We start from the raw sequence: 18,885 nt of genomic DNA, 5'->3' as shown, positions 1-18,885 counted from the left end.
TTATTAGTGTTGTTGCTGATGTTTACATGTGAAAGAGGACTTACAGGAAGGCAGTGATGTTTAAAGTGTTGAAGTACTTTGCTCCCACCACTTGGATCAAGGCATGTAGGAGATTCAAACCCATTTTTTCTGTAAGTATGGTTGACCCAATACAGTACCTACACAGTCTTCTAGAAGATGCAGGACGTCTCTTTCTTAAATAACACTCCCTTTAGACTTTGCAGCTTGAATGTGTGAAGAAGTGGAGGTGGTTGGGAGTGCAAGATGTCCGTCTGCACAACAAGGCAGAGCTGCTCTGAGGCATGTGCTGGGCTCAGTACTGACTTGAGAAAGTAAGAGCCTCCAGGGTTCAAGGGTAGGAACACACTAGTCTTCGTACCCTTCTCACAGATACCATTTGGTAAAATGAACATAAAGCTCAGCCCCGATATTCTGTGAAAGGATTTCCCTTGGAGTGAGCATATGGTAGTGCCCCAGCATCTCTCTAACCCTTGCTACTCAGACAACTGGAACATCTTTTGCTCCTGTGCCAAAATCAGACTTGAGCTTGGGCCAAATGACATTCATGGGCTAGATGACATGAAACTGTAACCCGCCTGCTTAATCTAGATACAGCATGCCCTTTTCCTTGGTAATTGGGTTCTTGCCTTTTCCTCAGTTCTTGTGAAACAGAATTTCTTACCCATTCTCTAGCCACTTTCATGGCTAATGCTGGACTCTACTGTTTTCACCAACAGTCTCTGCCAGACGTTGCTGGAATCCTTCTAAGTCTATGTCAGTTTTACTACACTTGCCTTAGCATCTGACAGTGTCCACCTTTCTGCTGTGGTTTGGGCAGCATCCTGGATTTTTTACCTGGGTTTGGATCCTAGTCTCCAGAACTCATGATCTGTCTGCCTTTCCTCTGGGGTCCATACCATTCGTGACTGAATCTCATTCTTCTATCCGCATGAGACACCTGCCTGCTCTGGCTCCCATGTTGATGCAAAGTCAAGATTTAGGCTCTCCTTCCATACATCGTCTTGTTTAGCTTTAAACTGTAGATGAAGCATGTGACTCTTTTCTTTTTGATTTGTAAGTTCTGAGTCTAGGACCACTTTGTGAAATCTCTCAAACAGACCACAGCTGACTTTATTATTTTGTTTCAAATGTGGACGTAAAACTTAGGAATAGGTGTTCTAGTAGAAGCTGTGATTGTATATTTAGACTCTCCTTCATGAATAAAGGACAAATTCTGCCAGCTACTGGGAGTTTCCCCATCAGAAAAGAGCTGACCTGCCCAAGGTCACAACCCCTCCTTGGGGCAGCTTACATCCCATGACTGCTTGATGTAGTCACAGCAATCAGAGCGAAAAGAGTTTAAAGGTACAGCCCCTTATGACAACTCTGAAAGACCATTTCATTTTAGGGATCCCCATGAGGTCAGCTGAGGCTTTGTGACAAGCCTACAGCCCCTCCCTCTGCTCATTTCTGCCTCCTTCCCTTCCCCTGCAGGAGCTGACTCTTTGAACTCTCTTACTTCTTATGCACAAGTCTCCATCTCAAGTCAAATTCTCTGGAGACACTGCAGTATGTGCCCACAGTTATTTTCTTGCTCAACAAGCCAAACTCTCCATTGACTCACCACCTCCTTTCTCTGTAAATTCATCCTCCCTATGGTAGGAAACATAATGCCCATCCCCACACAAAGATGTCCACCCTAATCTCCAAGAACCTGTGAATGTGTTACCTTCTATGGTAAGAGAGACTTTGCAGGTGCGAGTAAGGTTACTGACCTTGAGATAGGGAGATTATCCTGGATTATTCAACTGGACCCAGTTTTATCACCTTAAAAGCAGAGAACCTTTCCTTACTGTGGTCAAGATGTGACGACAGAAAAAAATCAGGGAGATGGAACATTGTTGGCTTTGAAGGTGGAGGATGAGGCTACAAGCTAAGGAAAGCAGGCAGCTTCTAGAAGCTGGAAAGGGCAAGGAAATGGATCCTCCCAAGAGTCTCCAGAAAAGAGCACAGCACGCACCACTGACACTTTGTTTTAACCCAGTGAGACCCGTGTAAGACCTCTGACCTACAAAACTGTAAGATAATAAATTTGTGTTGCTTTAAGCCACTAAATTTGTGAAATGTGTTACAACAGGAAACTATTATAACCTTAGGGGTCATGTTAATAAATACTTGCTCACTTGTGTGGCCTTGTTGTGTACTTCACCTGTGTGAGCTTTAGTTCTCTCTGTAAAATGCTTAATTTGGGCCATATGCTTGCAAAACCCCTTCTAACTTGACATTTTATGGCCCTTAAGCCTAGATTCCCTACTTTGCAAAATTTATCTTTTCCTTCTAATGAGACATTGTTTGCTTGTCTATTTTTTTTAACATCTTTATTGGAGTATAATTGCTTTACAATGGTATGTCAGTTTCTGCTTTATAACAAAGTGAATCAGTTATACATATACATATGTTCCCATATCTCTTCCCTCTTGCGTCTGCCCCCCTCCCACCCTCCCTATCCCACCCCTCTAGGTGGTCACAAAACACCGAGCTGATCTCCCCGTGCTATGCGGCTACTTCCCACTAGCTATCTATTTTACGTTTGGTAGTGTATATATGTCCATGTCACTCTCTCACTTTGTCACAGCTTACCCGTCCCCCTCCCCATATCCTCAAGTCCATACCTCTAGTAGGTCTGTGTCTTTATTCCCGTCTTACCCCTAGGTTCTTCATGACTTTGTTTTTTTCTTAGATTCTATATATATGTGTTAGCATACGGTATTTGTTTTTCTCTTTCTGACTTACTTTACTCTGTATGACAGACTCTAGGTCCATCCACCTCACTACAAATAACTCACTTTCACTGCTTTTTATGGCTGAATAATATTCCATTGTATATATGTGCCACATCTTCTTTATCCATTCCTCTGTTGATGGACGCTTAGGTTGCTTCCATGTCCTGGTTGTTGTAAATAGAGCTGCAATGAACATATTGGTACATGACTCTTTTTGAATTATGGTTTTCTCAGGGTATATGCCCAGTAGTGGGAATGCTGGGTCATATGGTAGTTCTAGTTTTAGTTTTTTAAAGAACCTCCATACTGTTCTCCATAGTGGCTGTATCAATTTACATTCCCACCAACAGTGCAAGAGTGTTCCCTTTTCTCCACGCCCTCTCCAGCATTTATTGTTTCTAGATTTTTTGATGATGGCCATTCTGACCGGTCTAGTCTGTCTTCACACTGATTTCTAAATTTCTTCTTCCCATAACTCTTCATAACCATACGAAAAAGGCATCTCAGTTGGTGAACAATTTATGAACCAAACCTTGATGACCAGTGGATTTTGTCATTTTTCTCTCACTAGTGAACCTGCATGTGTAATTAAAATTTTTTTGTTTATGCTGAAAATTGTTCATTAAAAGTAGGTACCAAGCTTACAGGTGCAATCTAAGGTAGCAGTGTTCTAGCTGTTGGTAAAAGTTAACTCAGCCTTTAGGGAAATCCACCATTTTTAGAATTTAAAAAAATGTCCTTAGCCTGATTTTTGTTAGGAGTAAGTATAATAAAATGTGTCTGTAATTAAAATACTTATAAACCCACTAGACATAGTTGTTATGATGGAAAAAAACTGGACTCTAAAATGGGATAAAAATAAAACCTCACTTGGCCCCTTCAACCTCCTTGTGGGAAACCAATACAGTTGCCAGTTGATTAAGTGTTCTGTGTTAAGAAAAGCTGAGCTGACCTCAAAATAATAATGGCAATAGCACGGTGATAATGATGACTCTTTGCCGCATTTATCTAGCATGTTGTTTTTCAAAGCACTTTCTGTCTATTTAGTTGTTTGAGCCCCAAGTTCTCAGTATTTCCCTAAGAAAGTGGGGGAGGTGGAGAGGGCAGGCATCATCCACCTGATTGGACAGATGAAGGAGCCCTGTCTTACAGAGTCTAAATGACCCTCCTGTTGTCAGAGTCACAGCTGGCCTGGGCCTGGGGATGCTCTCTACACAAAGATCCAAGTCTACTATAGCTCACTCTTCCTGGCAGTTGGGTCACCCAAAGCAAGGTCAAACCCTGTCTCCAAGGACCTTATACTGCAAACCTAAGGCCACCAGAAACAGTTCTTTCTTTGCTCTCAATAGAAAGAATAAAGTCACTAAAAATTAGTCATTAAAGTTAGCTGCGGAAAGGCCAAAGAGTTGAATGGATGAGAAAGAAAATCCTAAGAAACCTAGAAGTGGATTCCAGGCTGTTACCCGTCTCATTGGGGTTGGTGATGCTGGCCGATGATGTGTCCACCTTTATCAGAGTGGAGGAAAAGCACACCTTCTGCCTCCTTCCTGGCCCCACTCATGTTGCTTGGAGCAACTGCCAGGAGCCTTGCACATCATGGCCTCTGTAAAACGACATCACCAACACCATTGCTACTTGTTCCTACCCTCATCCCCCAACCCAGGTGCAATTAGATTGACTAACCTTGAAGGAGACAAGACAACCTGAGGCCAGTGGTACAAAAAGGAAAAACCCTCAAAGGCATCCCCAACTCATCTGAACAATGAAGGGTGAGACTAGGTCTCCTCAATGATTCCAGTCATTCCAACAAGATCTCATGTTACATTTGGTGTAGTAGTATAATTTTGATCTAAAAAATCCGGGTTTGAGAGCCAACTGGTGTCTCTGACTGGGCTATAATGTGATCTTGGTGATTATCACTTAGGCTCCATGAGGCTCAGTTCTCTCACCAGTGAAATGGGTGGTAACAGTAAGTCTCCTTTCCTATAACTCTATAAGGTTGTCATGGGAGAGAAATGTTATGACTTTATTGATGGTGCTATCATTGTAAGTGAAGCCTAGTACTAACAACGATATCACAAGAATCAGCAATTGTGGTAGTGCTGGGAAGGCACTTCTGAGATTATTCATCATGTAGGGATGCTTGTTGGAGAAGTTGCTGGTGTTGAGAAAATGTGTACTGTGTCCTTTCTTGAATTAATTCATTGGGGCTTTACAAAGATCCTAAGAGCTAGACCATGTTATTTTCACATTACACAACAAAAATCTAAGGCAAAAAACTAAGAGGGACAGAACTGTGGTTTTAAAACTGTTATCTTGAGCCCTCAGTGGCTTCTGCGGCCTTCTAGTGTTGGCAGGCACACCTAGCACTTCCAGTATAGGACAACCTTGACCCTTTAGAGCCTTGTTACAGTGGCTTGTTGTGTGTCTTAATCATGAGAAGGAAGTATGGTTCGCATTAGAAGTTACTTCATATAAGGCAGAATGATCCACTATGCAAAGAGTCATTGATATGTCAACTAATCCCTGCTCTATGATTGATGCATGAATGCCCACTAAGAATATCCTCAGCAAGAACTTTCTAGCACTATGATTTTTCCTGACAGAGCCCATGCTGTGTGTTCTCCCACCACAAAGTGGAGTTTTGGGGAAGTGGCTGCCAGCCAGGAATTAACCCAAGGACTCTTTCATCAAGGTGAGGCCCATGTGACTAGTTCTCACCAATGGGATGTGATGTGTGTCAATTGTAGGCCAAGGTGGGTAGGAAGTGGGTGTGCCATTCTCACTTTCTTCTTTCCTGTCAACCAGGTAGATGCAGAAGATCCAGCATAAACTTCAAAGACCCTAGAAGACGGTGAAGCCACAAGATAGGAGGCATCTCGGTTTCTGAATCATTGCTTTGACAAACTCTCATTTGGGTCTTATATTAGGGAACAATGAATCTATTCTGTTAAAGCACCAAGATTTGAGTGTTATCTATTATACTAGCTATTGTACTATAGATTCCAGTGAAAAGGGATCCACCAGTACCTCAGACCTGGTCCCAGTCCCCTGCCATCTTGGAAACCATTGACTTCCTTCCCTGTGGACACCACATCACCCATCTTAAGCAGCTTTCTTTGTGCTCTATATAGTTGTAGAGCAGCTGGTCTGCTTGTCAAGAAACCAATAAATCTATGTTTGGCAAAACAGTAGTTTTCATCAGTAAGTGACCTTAAGATAACATTTACATTGCTGGAGACATAATTCCAACCCTGAACCAGTGGCATCCCAACTCAGGCCCTCCTGGTGGCGTGAGGCAGGAAAACTAATGAAGTGTGGGGATTATTAATGACTTTATCTTCTCACTCACCCAGCCCCTCCCCCTTTTCAAACTTGCAAATATGTTCAGCAGTGTCAGATCTGTTCATCTATTTTTTACATGTAAATAGAACCTATCTCTTTAGAATTTTGCAGAGAAGATGGCTGCCACATGATCAAACTAGCTCGTATCTGGAAGCAACCAGACTTGAGCTGTTAAGACACAGGCTTGTGGGGAAAAAGATTTTCACAGGACCCGGCTCTTTTGGGTCAATCACAGTTCCCATTGGCCCTAGTGCCCTCAGAGGGGAAAAATAATTTTAGTTTTCCATGGTAGCATTACAGGTGGTAACAGCTGTTTTAGAAGACACAGAGACAGCAACAAGTTCTAGAACGTACTCACAATTTCCTTGGTCACAGTGAGATTAATGGGTTTTGTAGAGAGTCTTGTGAACTTCTAATTAGTTGACTTCAAGCAGTAAGCAAGAAACAGTCCTGTAAAGATAGACAGTGGAGGTCAGAAACAAGAAGTCTAGAGAATTCAAATTGCTTTGTTTTTAAATTTAATAACATTTACTCTTTTTAAAATTGTAAGCAGTACACGTTCATTTTAGAAAATGTAGAAAATACACATTAGAAAAAAGATATAAAACTCTTCTGTGATCCCACTATCCAGACGTAACCACTATTAACCCACGGAACCCTTATAGGTTGCTTCATGAATATTTATATATATGGATATATATTTCTCTATTACTTTAGTTTACAAAACTGGTTTACTGCACATACTGTTTTGTGACCTGCCTTTTATTCATTGAATAAGATATGATGAACATCTTTTGCCAAAAAATAAACTTCAGCTGTATGGCAGACAGCTCCTAAGATGGTCCCCAGTGATTCCTGCCCGCTGCGTCCTAACCGTTGTGTGATCCACTCCCCTGGAGTGTGGGCTGGACTTCTGACTTACTTCTAACTGGTAGAATACGGCACGAGTGATGGGATGTCAGTTCTGAGACAAGGTAACAAAAAGATTACTGGCTGCTGTCCTGCTCACCCTCTCCTGCTCTCTGGCTTGTTTACTGTGGGGAAACCACCTGTTATATTGTGAACCACCCTGCAGAAAGGAGGGCAGTGGAACTGAGTCAAGGAACTGAGGGAGACCTTCAACCAACAGTCTCAGAGGAACTCGTTCCTGCTAATACCCTCTGGAGTGAGCCTCCAAGTGGATCCTCTCCAAGTCAAGCCTTGAAGTGATTCAAACACCTTGACTGCAATCTTAGGAGAGGCCCTGAGTCAGAGGACCCAGTTCAGCTGTGCTCATAGACTCCTGACCTACAGAAACTCTGAGATAATATGTTTGCTGTTTAAAGCTGCTAAGTGCTGGGGTAATGCAGCCAGAGATAACTAATACAAAACACATAGTTTTTAGTAGTTGTTTAGTATTCTAGTGTAAGGTTTACTCAATCTTTTATTGCTGCACATTTGGTTATTTTATTTTATTTATTTTGCTATTATAGACGTGGCTGCAATGAATGTCATTGTACCTAAATCTTGGTACACACCCTTCATTCTTTCCTGAAGATAAGTTCCTTGAAGTGGAATAGCTGGATTTTAAAGGATTTGCATCTTTTAAGTCTTTTTTTCTTTTTTTTAACATCTTTATTGGAGTATAATTGCTTTACAATGGTGTGTTAGTTTCTGCTTTATGACAAAGTGAATCAGTCATACATATACATATGTTCCCATATCTCTTCCCTCTTGCATCTCCCTCCCTCCCACCCTCCCTATCCCACCCCTCCAGGCGGTCACAAAGCACCGAACTGATCTCCCTGTGCTATGCGGCTGCTTCCCACTAGCTATCTATTTTACGTTTGGTAGTGTGCATATGACCATTCCACTCTCTCACTTTGTCACCGCTTACCCTTCCCCCTCCCCATATCCTCAAGTCCATTCTCTAGTAGGTCTGTGCCTTTATTCCTGTCTTACCCCTAGGTTCTTCATGACCTTTTTTTTTTCTTAGATTCCATATATACGTGTTAGCATACGGTATTTGTTTTTCTCTTTCTGACTTACTTCACTCTGTAAGTCTTTAAAGATGCTATTCCCAATTGCTTGCTGGTAGGGTTGCACCCATTTACACCTCTGCTGGCTGTAGCTTGGAGTGGCTGCTGGCCCACACCAAAGGGTTTACGTTTCTGAAGCATATTTTTGGTTAATTTCAACCACTCTGTCCTGAGCTGTGTCTCCATGCAAACCAGTTGGAAACAAAACCAAAATCAAAATAAAAAATCTGAGAATGAAGACTAAGTATGAATATTCAAAACTACTAGATAATTTGATGCTAAATTGTTTATTCAAAGTACTGTTGTTTTGAATTCAGTCAAATGAATTCAACCATCCTCAAATTATTATTCTTATTTTTCAGTGAGCACTGAACTTCTGAAAATGTGATAATGCTTATCTTCCTCAGGAACTTTGAGAAGGAAGACAATACTTGTTGAAGTCAATGTAACAATGGGCTATTTTGAAAATCTTAGTTTATTCAGTCACACAAAGGATTGTCAGTAAACTCAACTTTTTAAGTTAGCACCCTGGATGGACTGAATTCAAAAGACATATTTTTTTGGAAGCATTTTGCATACACAGATACCACCGCCATTTCCAAATTGCAAATTCACTGTTGGGAAAGAATAAATATTTTAATGAATGCTATATATTTTAACAGGCTCTGAACCCTGCGGTTGGTTTAAGCTAAGGGTGCAATTTCAGCCATCTAAGTAAGTAAATAAATGAGGAAGAAAATCCATGTTAATTGCAGTAATTTGCAGTAATTTCAAATTCTTAATTAAGAAATAAAATAGGATTCATTATTCATGCCTACTGTAGATGACATGCATAGATCACCATTACAACCCGATGCAAGACCTAAAGTTATTGCCATAAATGAAATAACAGAGGGAAACCACTGGTGCATTATGGGCTGAAATGTGCAAGCACAAAGAGGGAGGAGAGAGCACTGTGCAAAATGCCTGTCCTTCATACATGCCCTTCTTTCTGACTTGGGTATTGCATTATACCAAAGCATCTCCCCTGAACCTGGAGTCCCGTCTCTCCCTCCTACCTCTGGTCTAGGTTCTTCCCTCAACCTCACACAGAATTTCTCTGAGCCTGTATGGCAACCCTGCTAGAGTCAACTTTTCCCCAATTATCTGTCCCAGGTTGTTTGCGTGCCTGGACTTCAGGTCCCTGCCAGCCTCGTTCTACAAAGGTGGGAAGAAGAGAAGAACTTTCCTTATAACTAGAGGCATTCTGACTCACGCTGCCTTTTGATAATTAAGCATGAAATTAAACTAAGGAGAACATACAATTTATCACACAGAAATCACTTTTATCTGAGACAAATGCTTAGTTGGACAGGACACCAGATAAACTGGGACTGTTCCAGACAAAGATGCTTGGTGCCTGCAATGAAAACCTTACCCTAGGGGTAGGGTGGGGGTGGACATAGGTTTTCAGGCAGATAAGAAGGAATTCTGCTTTGGTGATGTGGGTTGTAGGGGTAATGTAAATGGACAACTCGAAAAAAGGACACTGATACAGTTGGCTGTGGGTAGAGATGGCTGGTCATTGTGCTTTCATTAGGAATACTAATATGGACTGTGGATGTGCCTCTTTCAGGCCCTCTCTCTCCTGCTGCCTACTCCTCTTTGCCCTGCAGGCTGGGATGGACTCCCCATAGGCAGTTGGCATGTCTGTTGACTCTATGTCTGCTGACAATTTCAGTCAGCTCAACAATGGAAAGGGTACAGAGCATGAGCCTGTTGGAGGAGTTTGAATGACTCAAGACAAAGGAAAATAAAGGGAAACAACCAATGAAGATCTCCAAAAGGAATGAGGCATCTTGTCAGGGATTAAACCTGACATGTTTTGAGCAAGTAAGACAATTTTGGGTTTTACCTGTAGACCCAAGGAAAATCAGAAATTAGATTGGGAGCTTGGGATTGACATGTACACACTGCTATTTTTAAAATAGATAACCAAAATGGACCTACTGTATAGCACAGGGGACTCTGCTCAATACTCTATAATGACCTAAATGGGAAAATAATTTGAAAAAGGGTAGATACATGTATATGTATAACTAAATCACTTTGCGGTACATCTGAAACTAACACAACATTGTTAATCAACTATACTCCAATATAAAATAAAAATTTAAAAAAGAAATTAACACATATATTTCTCAGATGCCTATTATATTCCAGATGGGAAGACATAAGAATACTCTGAAACAGACTTCTTGTTCAAAGGGGCCTTATGAAGTAGATTCTTTCATAGTCAAAGTCTCCTCTCTTTTGAAAGGAAAACCAGAGAAAGACCTGGACTTGGGTAGCTCTACTTACTGAGCCAGTCTGGTCTTTTCTCAGATCTCACCCATGCTGAAGTCCCCCATGGAATTCACAAGGTCTGAAATGAGTGTCCATATCTCATGGTATTCCATTTCTCAAAGCATCCTTCCTCCCTGGCTACATTTGGATGGAGACCAGACCATTGTAGGACTTGGGGGCCCATTGATGTGGGAAATGTGATGATTATCTCCATTCCTTACCAAATGGAATCATTCTTCCTTTAGTTTTCTGATGATTTATAGTAAAAAAGATATGGAGCTTTTCCAATTTCAGAAGTAAGCCATGGAGAAACAAATTCAAAATGCATCCATAAAAGTAGAAGCTAGATACCAGACTAGAAAGAAAAAAAAAACCCATTATATAAAGTGTCCTATAGAATTCACTGTTTATTTGTGCTAGGTACCCTGACTTGGCTTAGTAGTGAGTAAGAGCAGGATGCTAAGAAGATGTAATGAAAGATGGGAGAAATGTGGGCAGGAGATCTCTGAGCCCTGAGAAACACCCTGGGAAATATACCTTGTTAATGCTATTTCAAGGAGGACTAGGAGAATTAGTTGCTGAAGTTCTTTTGAAGAGAGGCCTTAAATCATGTCTTAACAATTACATTTGAGAATGTTCATTCTTTTATTTGTTCATTTCACTTAACAAGGCTTTATTCAGCATCTTCTTTTTCCTAGATATAGTATTAGGTGCTGTAGAATCAAGGGGAACAAGACAGGGGTGTACAGCCTTACAGGGATTTCTACTTTTAAGATGGCAGTATTAAGTCAGCCCTGCCCACTTCTTTCTGAATTCATTCCAAAACAAGAGAAATGAAAAATAGAAATGCAAATTTCACCTTTGTTGAGGAAGGGTTGCCAAATTAAAGTTTCAACCAGGGGCAGGTGGATGTTGAAAGATGTCTGAAACCAAAGACCTTAAATGAGGTTGGCAGAGCTCAAATTTCATCAAAGAGGACAGAACCAACATCATCTTTTGAGGAGCAACTGGTCTACAGTGAATAGGCTGTCTATGAGAGCATCTCTGGACCCCATTTGGCTCCACTGAGGAGAAGGGGAGATGGTATAAACAAGAAAATACCTAGGTATGCCATCTCTGTAGGAAGTAGTCTGTTGGGGTGGGAGGCAGACTGGAGAAGATAGGTTCAATAATAACCAGTCTTGCAACTGCCAATCTCTTCTTTCTTCTGGAAAGAAGTAAAGGCTACATCAACATGTACACATATGCATACACACAACCCTGAGTATCATAAAGTGCATCCCTGTAAATGAGAGAGGCTCTCTGCTGGATGATATCATAGCCTAGTCCCTGCCCCATAAACTCTACGCAAAACAGCTGGTTAAGAAAGAGCTCAACTCAGTCAAATATGAGTCAGAATAGAAAAGAAACTATCAGAAGAGCTCTACTAAGATACTGTAAGAAAAGAAGGTAATAATTAGAGAAAACAAATAGACAAAGAACATATACAAAATTGTATTGCCATAGAGCTAAAGGAAATTGTGCCAAATGAGCATAAGCAAACAAAAAATTAAAAAAAAAAAAACTTCAATGATAAAGATCACTTATATAAAATAAGAGCTCAAGGAAGATGTGTCAAGACAACTGAGAGACAAAAAATGAGCTAGAGGGGCTTCCCTGGTGGTGCAGTGGTTGAGGGTCTGCCTGGCGATGCAGGGGACACGGGTTCGTGCCCTGGTCCGGGTAGATCCCACATGCCGCGGAGCGGCCGGGCCTGTGAGCCATGGCCGCTGACCTGCATGTCCAGGGCCTGTGCTCCTCAACGGGAGAGGCCACAACAGTGAGAGGCCCGTATACCGCAAAAAAAAAAAAAAAAAAAAAATGAGCTAGAAGAGCTCAGGAAAGAAGTGGAAGGGAAGCAAAATCATCACAAAAATTAGGGAGCCATCAGAGGCAACAAAAAGGTAAACAGACACTGCTCAAAATACAAAAGTAGGATTAAGAATGTGATTGGTAAAGTCAGCAAAGCAAAATGGAAATGAGTTGTTAAAAAGGATCAGAAAAGGAACCTGATAGCTATGGAAGATGAAAGAGACAATAGACTTATTCATATGCATAAATAGACCAAACATTACTTGTTTTATGTTATCTTTTTACTAAAAGAAAGAAAAGAATAGAAAATATATTTGGAGAAATAGAATCACAAAACATTTTCCAGAAATAAGATATTTAAATCTACACACAAAGCAAAACCAAACCAAACTAAACCAAACAAAACCCCAAATGTAAACTATCTCAGGAAAAGTTGATACAAAAATAATAACCTAAAAGGAAAAAAAAGACTCTTTTATCATCCAAACAAAGAACTGAAACAAACAAAATAAAATGAAACCAAAAACAAAAACAAAATTTCTTTTCTAAAGGGTGAAAATTAGGTTGGTTTCAGAGTTTTTCACAGCAACATTCCATGCTGGAAGACAGTGGAACATGCTTACAGTAACCTCATTAAGAATTAAATAAAAAACATCTATGGTCAAACTTTTGTCCAAGTATAAATGCTGCACCAAATATCTAATAACCCAGAAAATGTGGTTACCAGGATCTTGTCTGGAGTAAACTATAAGCTGAACTTCAATCAATCAGTAGAAGGAGGATGGAAAAACTATGGCACAAGGATAGGTGCTGCATTTTTAACAATTTAGTTTAGGATTAAGACAAAAACAAACAAAACAACTGTGGCAATTATGGTTACATAAAACAATGTAAATTTTAATGAACTGTAATGCCATGAAAAACATGGAAACTGACAAAATTCAGAAGGTGAAGGGAGATACAAGGTGGGAGGTAGCCAAGGGCCAAAAGTTACCAATTAGGTCTAATGAATCAAGTAATACAGGGAACTGTATTTAAAATTGTGAGATTATAAGATTAGCAGAACTATCATGATCATCAACATCATCACCACCATCAACTAAAATTGGGTAGAATAGAAAAATGAAAAATGGGAGAAATATGTAAATTTCATCATTTTTTTTTCCAGGTTAGAGAATCTTTGTCAATAAGATGGTGATAGACAATAGCTACTAAGGTTATACATGATTAAGTATATTATATTTAGTATTATAAAGATAACCACTTAAAGAATGAAAAATATTAAAAATTTCTTAACTATAACTATGAACCCCCACATAACCAAATTTAAAAACAAAACAAAACACAGGCCATAAGGTGAAATAAAAGCAGAAAGCATATAACGTTACAACTAAGTCCAAGCATACCTATCAAATGAAAAAATATAAATGGAAAAAATGTATCAATCCAAAGAAATAGATTCTTAGCTTAAATTACAAAGCAAAAAAGAAAATTGTATGCTGTGTACAAGAGACAAAACAAAATGACTGGAAAGTTGAAAATAAAAGGATGGGCAGAGGCCTAATGGGCAAAGGCAATCAAACAAACAAAAACAAAAACAAAAACTAGAGATCAACTTTAATATCAGACATATCAAACTAAGTTGAATTCAGTGCACAAAACAGTATAATGACACAAAGATGGGAACTTTATTGCAATCTACAGTACTGCTCTAAATATTATGAGTATTTACGCACCAAAGAATATAGCAGCAAGTTATTAAGCTGAAAGGCAAGACATATAAAACTAAAGGCAGAGACACATGAAAGGTAAAAGACTAATATAATTTCCTCAGTTCAAAGGAATTAGAGAATGCTGTTTTTTAATTCAAATATAGTTGACTTACAGCATTATATTAGTTTCAGGTGTACAGCACAGTGATTCAATGTTTTTACGGATTATTACAGATTATAATAGTAAAATCTTTTATAGTAACAGAGGTTGGACTAATGGCTATAATCTCCTGTGTTGTACAACATATCATCACTGCTTATCTATTTTATACATAGTCTCTTTTTTAAAAATTAATTAATTAATTTATGGCTGTTTGGGTCTTTGCTGCACCCGGACTTTCTCTAGCTGTGGCAAGTGGCGGCTATTCTTCATTGCGGTTCATTCTCTTGTTGCAGAGCACGAGCTCTAGGCATGCAGGCTTCAGTAGTTGTGGCATGCAGGCTCAGTAGTTGTGGCTCACAGGCTCTAGAGCTCAGGCTCAGTAGTTGTGGCACATGGGCTTAGTTACTCCTTGGTATGTGGGATCTTCCTGGACCAGGGATTGAACCTGTGTTCCCTGCATTGTCAGGCCGGTTCTTAACCACTGCACCACCAGGGAAGTCCCTGTACATAGTCTCTTAATCCCATACCCCTATCTTGCCCTCCCCCATCCTCTCCTTATTGGTAACCATTAGTTTGTTTTCTGTATCTGTGAGTCTGTTTCTGTTCTGCTATGTACATTCATATTTTTTATTTTTTAGATTCCACATATAGTATTTGTCTTTCTTGTTCTAACTTATTTCACTAGATTTAATACTCTTTAGGTCCATCCACATTGCTGCAGATGGCAAATTTCATTATTTTTTATGGATGAATAGTATTCCATGGTATATATGTACCACAACTTCTTTATGCATTTGTCTGTTGATAGACACTGGGTTGCTTCTATATCTTGGCTACTGTAAATAGTGTTGCTATGAACACTGGGTGCATGTATTCTTTCAAATTAGTGTTTTCTTTTTTCCAGGTATATACCCAGGAGTGGAATTGGTGGGTCTTACGGTAGTTCTATGTGTAGCTTTTTAAGGACCCTCCATATTGTTTTCCATAGTGGCTGCACCAATTTACATTCCCACCAACAGTGTACATGGGTTCCCTTTTCTCCACATCCTCTTCAACATTTGTTATTTGTAGACCTTTTGATGATCACCATTCTGACAGGTGTGAGATAATCTCTCATTGTTTTGATTTGCATTTCCCTTAACAATTAGTGATGTTAAGCATCTTTTCATGTGCCTGTGAGCCATCTGTATGTTTTCTTTGAAAAAATGTCTCTTCAGTCTTCTGCTCTTTTTGATTGGATTGCTTTTTTTTATATTGAGTTGTAAATGTTGTTTATATATTTTGGATATTAACCCCTTGTCAGTCATATCATTTGTAAATATTTTCTCCCATTCTGTACATTGTCTTTTCATTTTGTTGGTGGTTTCCTTTGCTGTTCAAAAGCTTTTAAGCTTAATTAGGTCCCATTTGCTTATTTTTGCTTTTATTCCAAATAATATTGCGGTTTTATGTCAAAGAACGTTCTGCCTATGTTCTCGGCTAAGAGTTTTATGGTTTCAAGTCTTACATTTAGGTCTTTAAACCATTTTGCATTTATTTTGGTATAAGGTGTAAGGAAATATTCTAATTTCAGTCTTTTACATGTGTCTGTCCAGTTTGCCCAGCTCCACTTATTGAAGAGACTGTCTTTTCACCATTGTATATTCTTGCCTCCTTTGTTATAGATTAATTGACTATAAGCACATGGGTTTAATTCTGGGCTCTCTATTCTGTTCCACTTGTCCATGTGTCTGTTTTTGTTACAGTACCATGCTGTTTTGATTTCTGTAGCTCCGTGTATAGTCTGAAGTCTGAGAGGGTGATACCTCCAGCTTTGTTCTTTTTTCTCAAGATTGCTTTGGCAATTCAGGGTCTTTTCTGGTTTTATATATATTTTAGGATTATTTGTTCTAGTTCTGTGAAAAATATCATGGGCATTTTGGTAGGGATTGCATTAAATCTGTAGATTGCTTTCGGTAGTATGTCCATTTTAACAATATTAATTCTTCCAATCTGAGTGCATGGAATATCTTTCCATTTCTTTGTATAATCTTTAGTTTCCTTCATCAGTGTTTTATAGTTTTTAGAGTATATGTCCTTTGCCTTCTTGATTACGTTTGTTCCTAGGTATTTTATTCTTTTTGAGGTGATTTTTAAATAAGATTGTTTTGTTACTTTACCTTTCTGATAGTTTATTATTAGTGTACAGAAAAGCAACAGATTTCTGTATATTAATCTTGTATCCTAAAATTTTACTGAATTCATTTATTAGTTCTAATAGCTTTTTTGGTGGAGACTTTAGAATTTTCTATATAAAGTACCATGTCACCTTCAGATAGTGACAGTTTTACTTCTTCCCTACAAATCTGGATGTGTTTTATTTCTTTTTCTTGTCTGTTTGCTGTGGCTAGGACTTTCAAGTGGTGAGAGTGGGTATCCTTGTCTTGTTCCTGAATTTAGAGGAGAGGCTTTCAGCTTTTCACTGTTAAGTATGATATTAGCTGTGGGTTTGTTGTCAATGGCCTTTATTATGCTGATATATGTTCCCCTGTATCACTTTGATGAGAATTTTTATCATGAAAGGATGTTGAATATTGTCAAATGCTTTTTTGGTATATTGAGATGATCATGTGATTTTTATTCTTCTTTTTGTTAATGTGGTGTATCACATTGATTTGTGAATATTGAACTATGCTGGCATCCCTGGAATAAATCCAACTTGATCATGGAGTATGATCCTTTTTATATATTGTTGGATTCAGTTTGTTAATATTTTGTTGAGGATTTTGCATCTATATTCATCAAAGATATTGACTTGGAATTTCCTTTTTTTCTGTCTTTATCTGGTTTTGGCATCAGGGTAATGGTTGCTTCATAGAATGAATTTGGGAGTGTTCCATCCTCTTCAGTTTTTTGGAATAGTTTGAGAAGAATAGGTATTAGCTCTTCTTTATATGTTTGGTAGAATTGCCCCGTGAAGCCAGGTGGTACTGGACTTTTGTTTGCTGAGTTTTTTTAAAAATTATAAATTAAATTTCACTACTAGTGATTGGTCTGTTAAATTTTCTGTTTCTTCTTGATTCAGTCTTGGAAGATTGTATGTTTCTAGAAATTTGTCCATTTTTTCCATGTTGTCCAATTTGTAATATTCTCTTATGATTTTTTTGTTATTGTATCTCTGCTTTCATTTCTTATTTTATTTATTTGGGTTCTCTCTCTTTTCTTCTTGGTGAGCCTGGCTAAAGGTTTATCAATTTTGCTTATCTTTTCAAAAAATCCAGGTCTTGGTTTCATTGATCTTTTCAATTTTTTTGTCTCTATTTTATTTCCTCTCTGATTATTATTTCCTTTCTTCTGCTGACTTTGGGCTTTGCTTGATCTTCTTTTTCTAATTTCCTCAGGTGGTAGGTTAGGTTGTCTATTTGAGATTTTTCTTGTTCTTGAGGAAGGCCTGTATCACTATAAACATCTGTCTTAGAACTGCTTTTGCTGCATCCCGTAGATTTTGGAATGTTGCGCTTCCTTTTTCATTTGTCTTGAGATATTTTCTGATTTCCTCTTTGATTTCTTCATTGACCCATTGGGTTTTTAAAATTATTTTGTAAATTTATTTATTTAATTTTATTTTCTTGGTGGTGTTGGGTCTTTGTTGCTGCACGTGAGCTTTCTCCTGTTGCAGGAAGTGGGGGCTACTCTTTGTTGCGGTGCATGTTCTTCTCATTGCAGTGGCTTCTCTTGTTGCAGAGCATGGGCTCTAGGCATGCAGGCTTCAGTAGTTGTAGCATGTGGGCTAAGTAGTTGTGGCTCATGGGCTCTAGAGTGCAGGTTCAGTAGTTGTGGTGCCCAGGCTTAGTTGCTCCGTGGCATGTGGGATCGTCTCAGACCAGGGATCAAACCTGTGTCCTCTGTATTGGCAAGTGGATTCTTAACCACTGTGTCCCCAGGGAAATCCTGACCCATTGATTTTTTAGTATAATATTGTTTAGTCTCCACATGTATGTTCTTTTCCCACTTTTCTTTCTGTAATTGATTTCTAATTTCATATCACTGTGGTCAGAAGAAAGCTTAATATAATTTGTGTTCTCTTAAATTTGTTAGGACTTGTTTTGTGGCCTAGCATGTGATCTATTCTGGAGAAAGTTCCATGTACACTTGAAAAGAATGTATTCTTCTGTTTTGTGCATATAATATTCTATAGATATCTATTAAGTTTAACTGCTCTATTTTGTCACTTAAGACTGCTGTTGCCTTATTGACTTTCTGTCTGATGATCTGTCCATTGATGTAAATGGGGTGTTAACGTTCCATATTATTATTGTATTTTTGTCAATTTTTCCCTTTATATCTGCTAGTATTTGCTTTATATGTATATGTGTTCCTGTACTGGGTGCATATATGTTAATGAGCGTTAAATCCTCTTCTTGTATTGATCCTTTTATAATGCTCTTCTTTGTCTTTTGTTATAGCCTTTGTTTTACAGTGTATTTTGCCTGATATGAGCATTGCTACCACTACTTTCTTGTCATTTCCATTTGTATGAAATATCTTTTTCTTTTTCTACCCTCTCACTTTCAGTCTGTGTGAACTTTTAGCTCTGAAATGAGTCTCTTGTAGGCAGCATATAGAAGGATCTCTTTTTTTCTTTAACCCAGTTAAAAAAGACACCCTATGTCTTTTTTTTTTTTTTTGCGATACGCGGACCTCTCACT

At 38.8% G+C, this 18,885-nt stretch overlaps 1 protein-coding gene across 8 annotated transcripts in view; it reads right to left on the bottom strand.

Annotated features, from left to right (window-relative positions):
- The window catches only part of SLC14A2 (solute carrier family 14 member 2), a 451,251-nt gene that overhangs the window by 189,543 nt on the left and 242,823 nt on the right, over window positions 1-18,885 (bottom strand). For 6 of the 8 annotated variants that reach the window (XM_024734703.1, XM_024734699.1, XM_024734698.1 and 3 more), the window contains exon 3: window positions 6,487-6,578. The gene's annotated coding sequence lies outside the window, so the exon portion shown is untranslated. Of the gene's footprint in view, window positions 1-5,504; window positions 5,628-6,482; window positions 6,579-18,885 lie in introns of all 8 variants that reach the window. The other 2 variants (XM_024734697.1, XM_024734700.1) reach the window with 2 other exon arrangements.

This window comes from Neophocaena asiaeorientalis, unplaced genomic scaffold (genome assembly GCF_003031525.2).
Source record: "Neophocaena asiaeorientalis asiaeorientalis breed wild unplaced genomic scaffold, Neophocaena_asiaeorientalis_V1.1 scaffold322, whole genome shotgun sequence".
Classification (NCBI taxonomy): Eukaryota; Metazoa; Chordata; class Mammalia; order Artiodactyla; family Phocoenidae; genus Neophocaena; species Neophocaena asiaeorientalis.
This window is presented reverse-complemented; position numbering and strand designations above follow the sequence as displayed.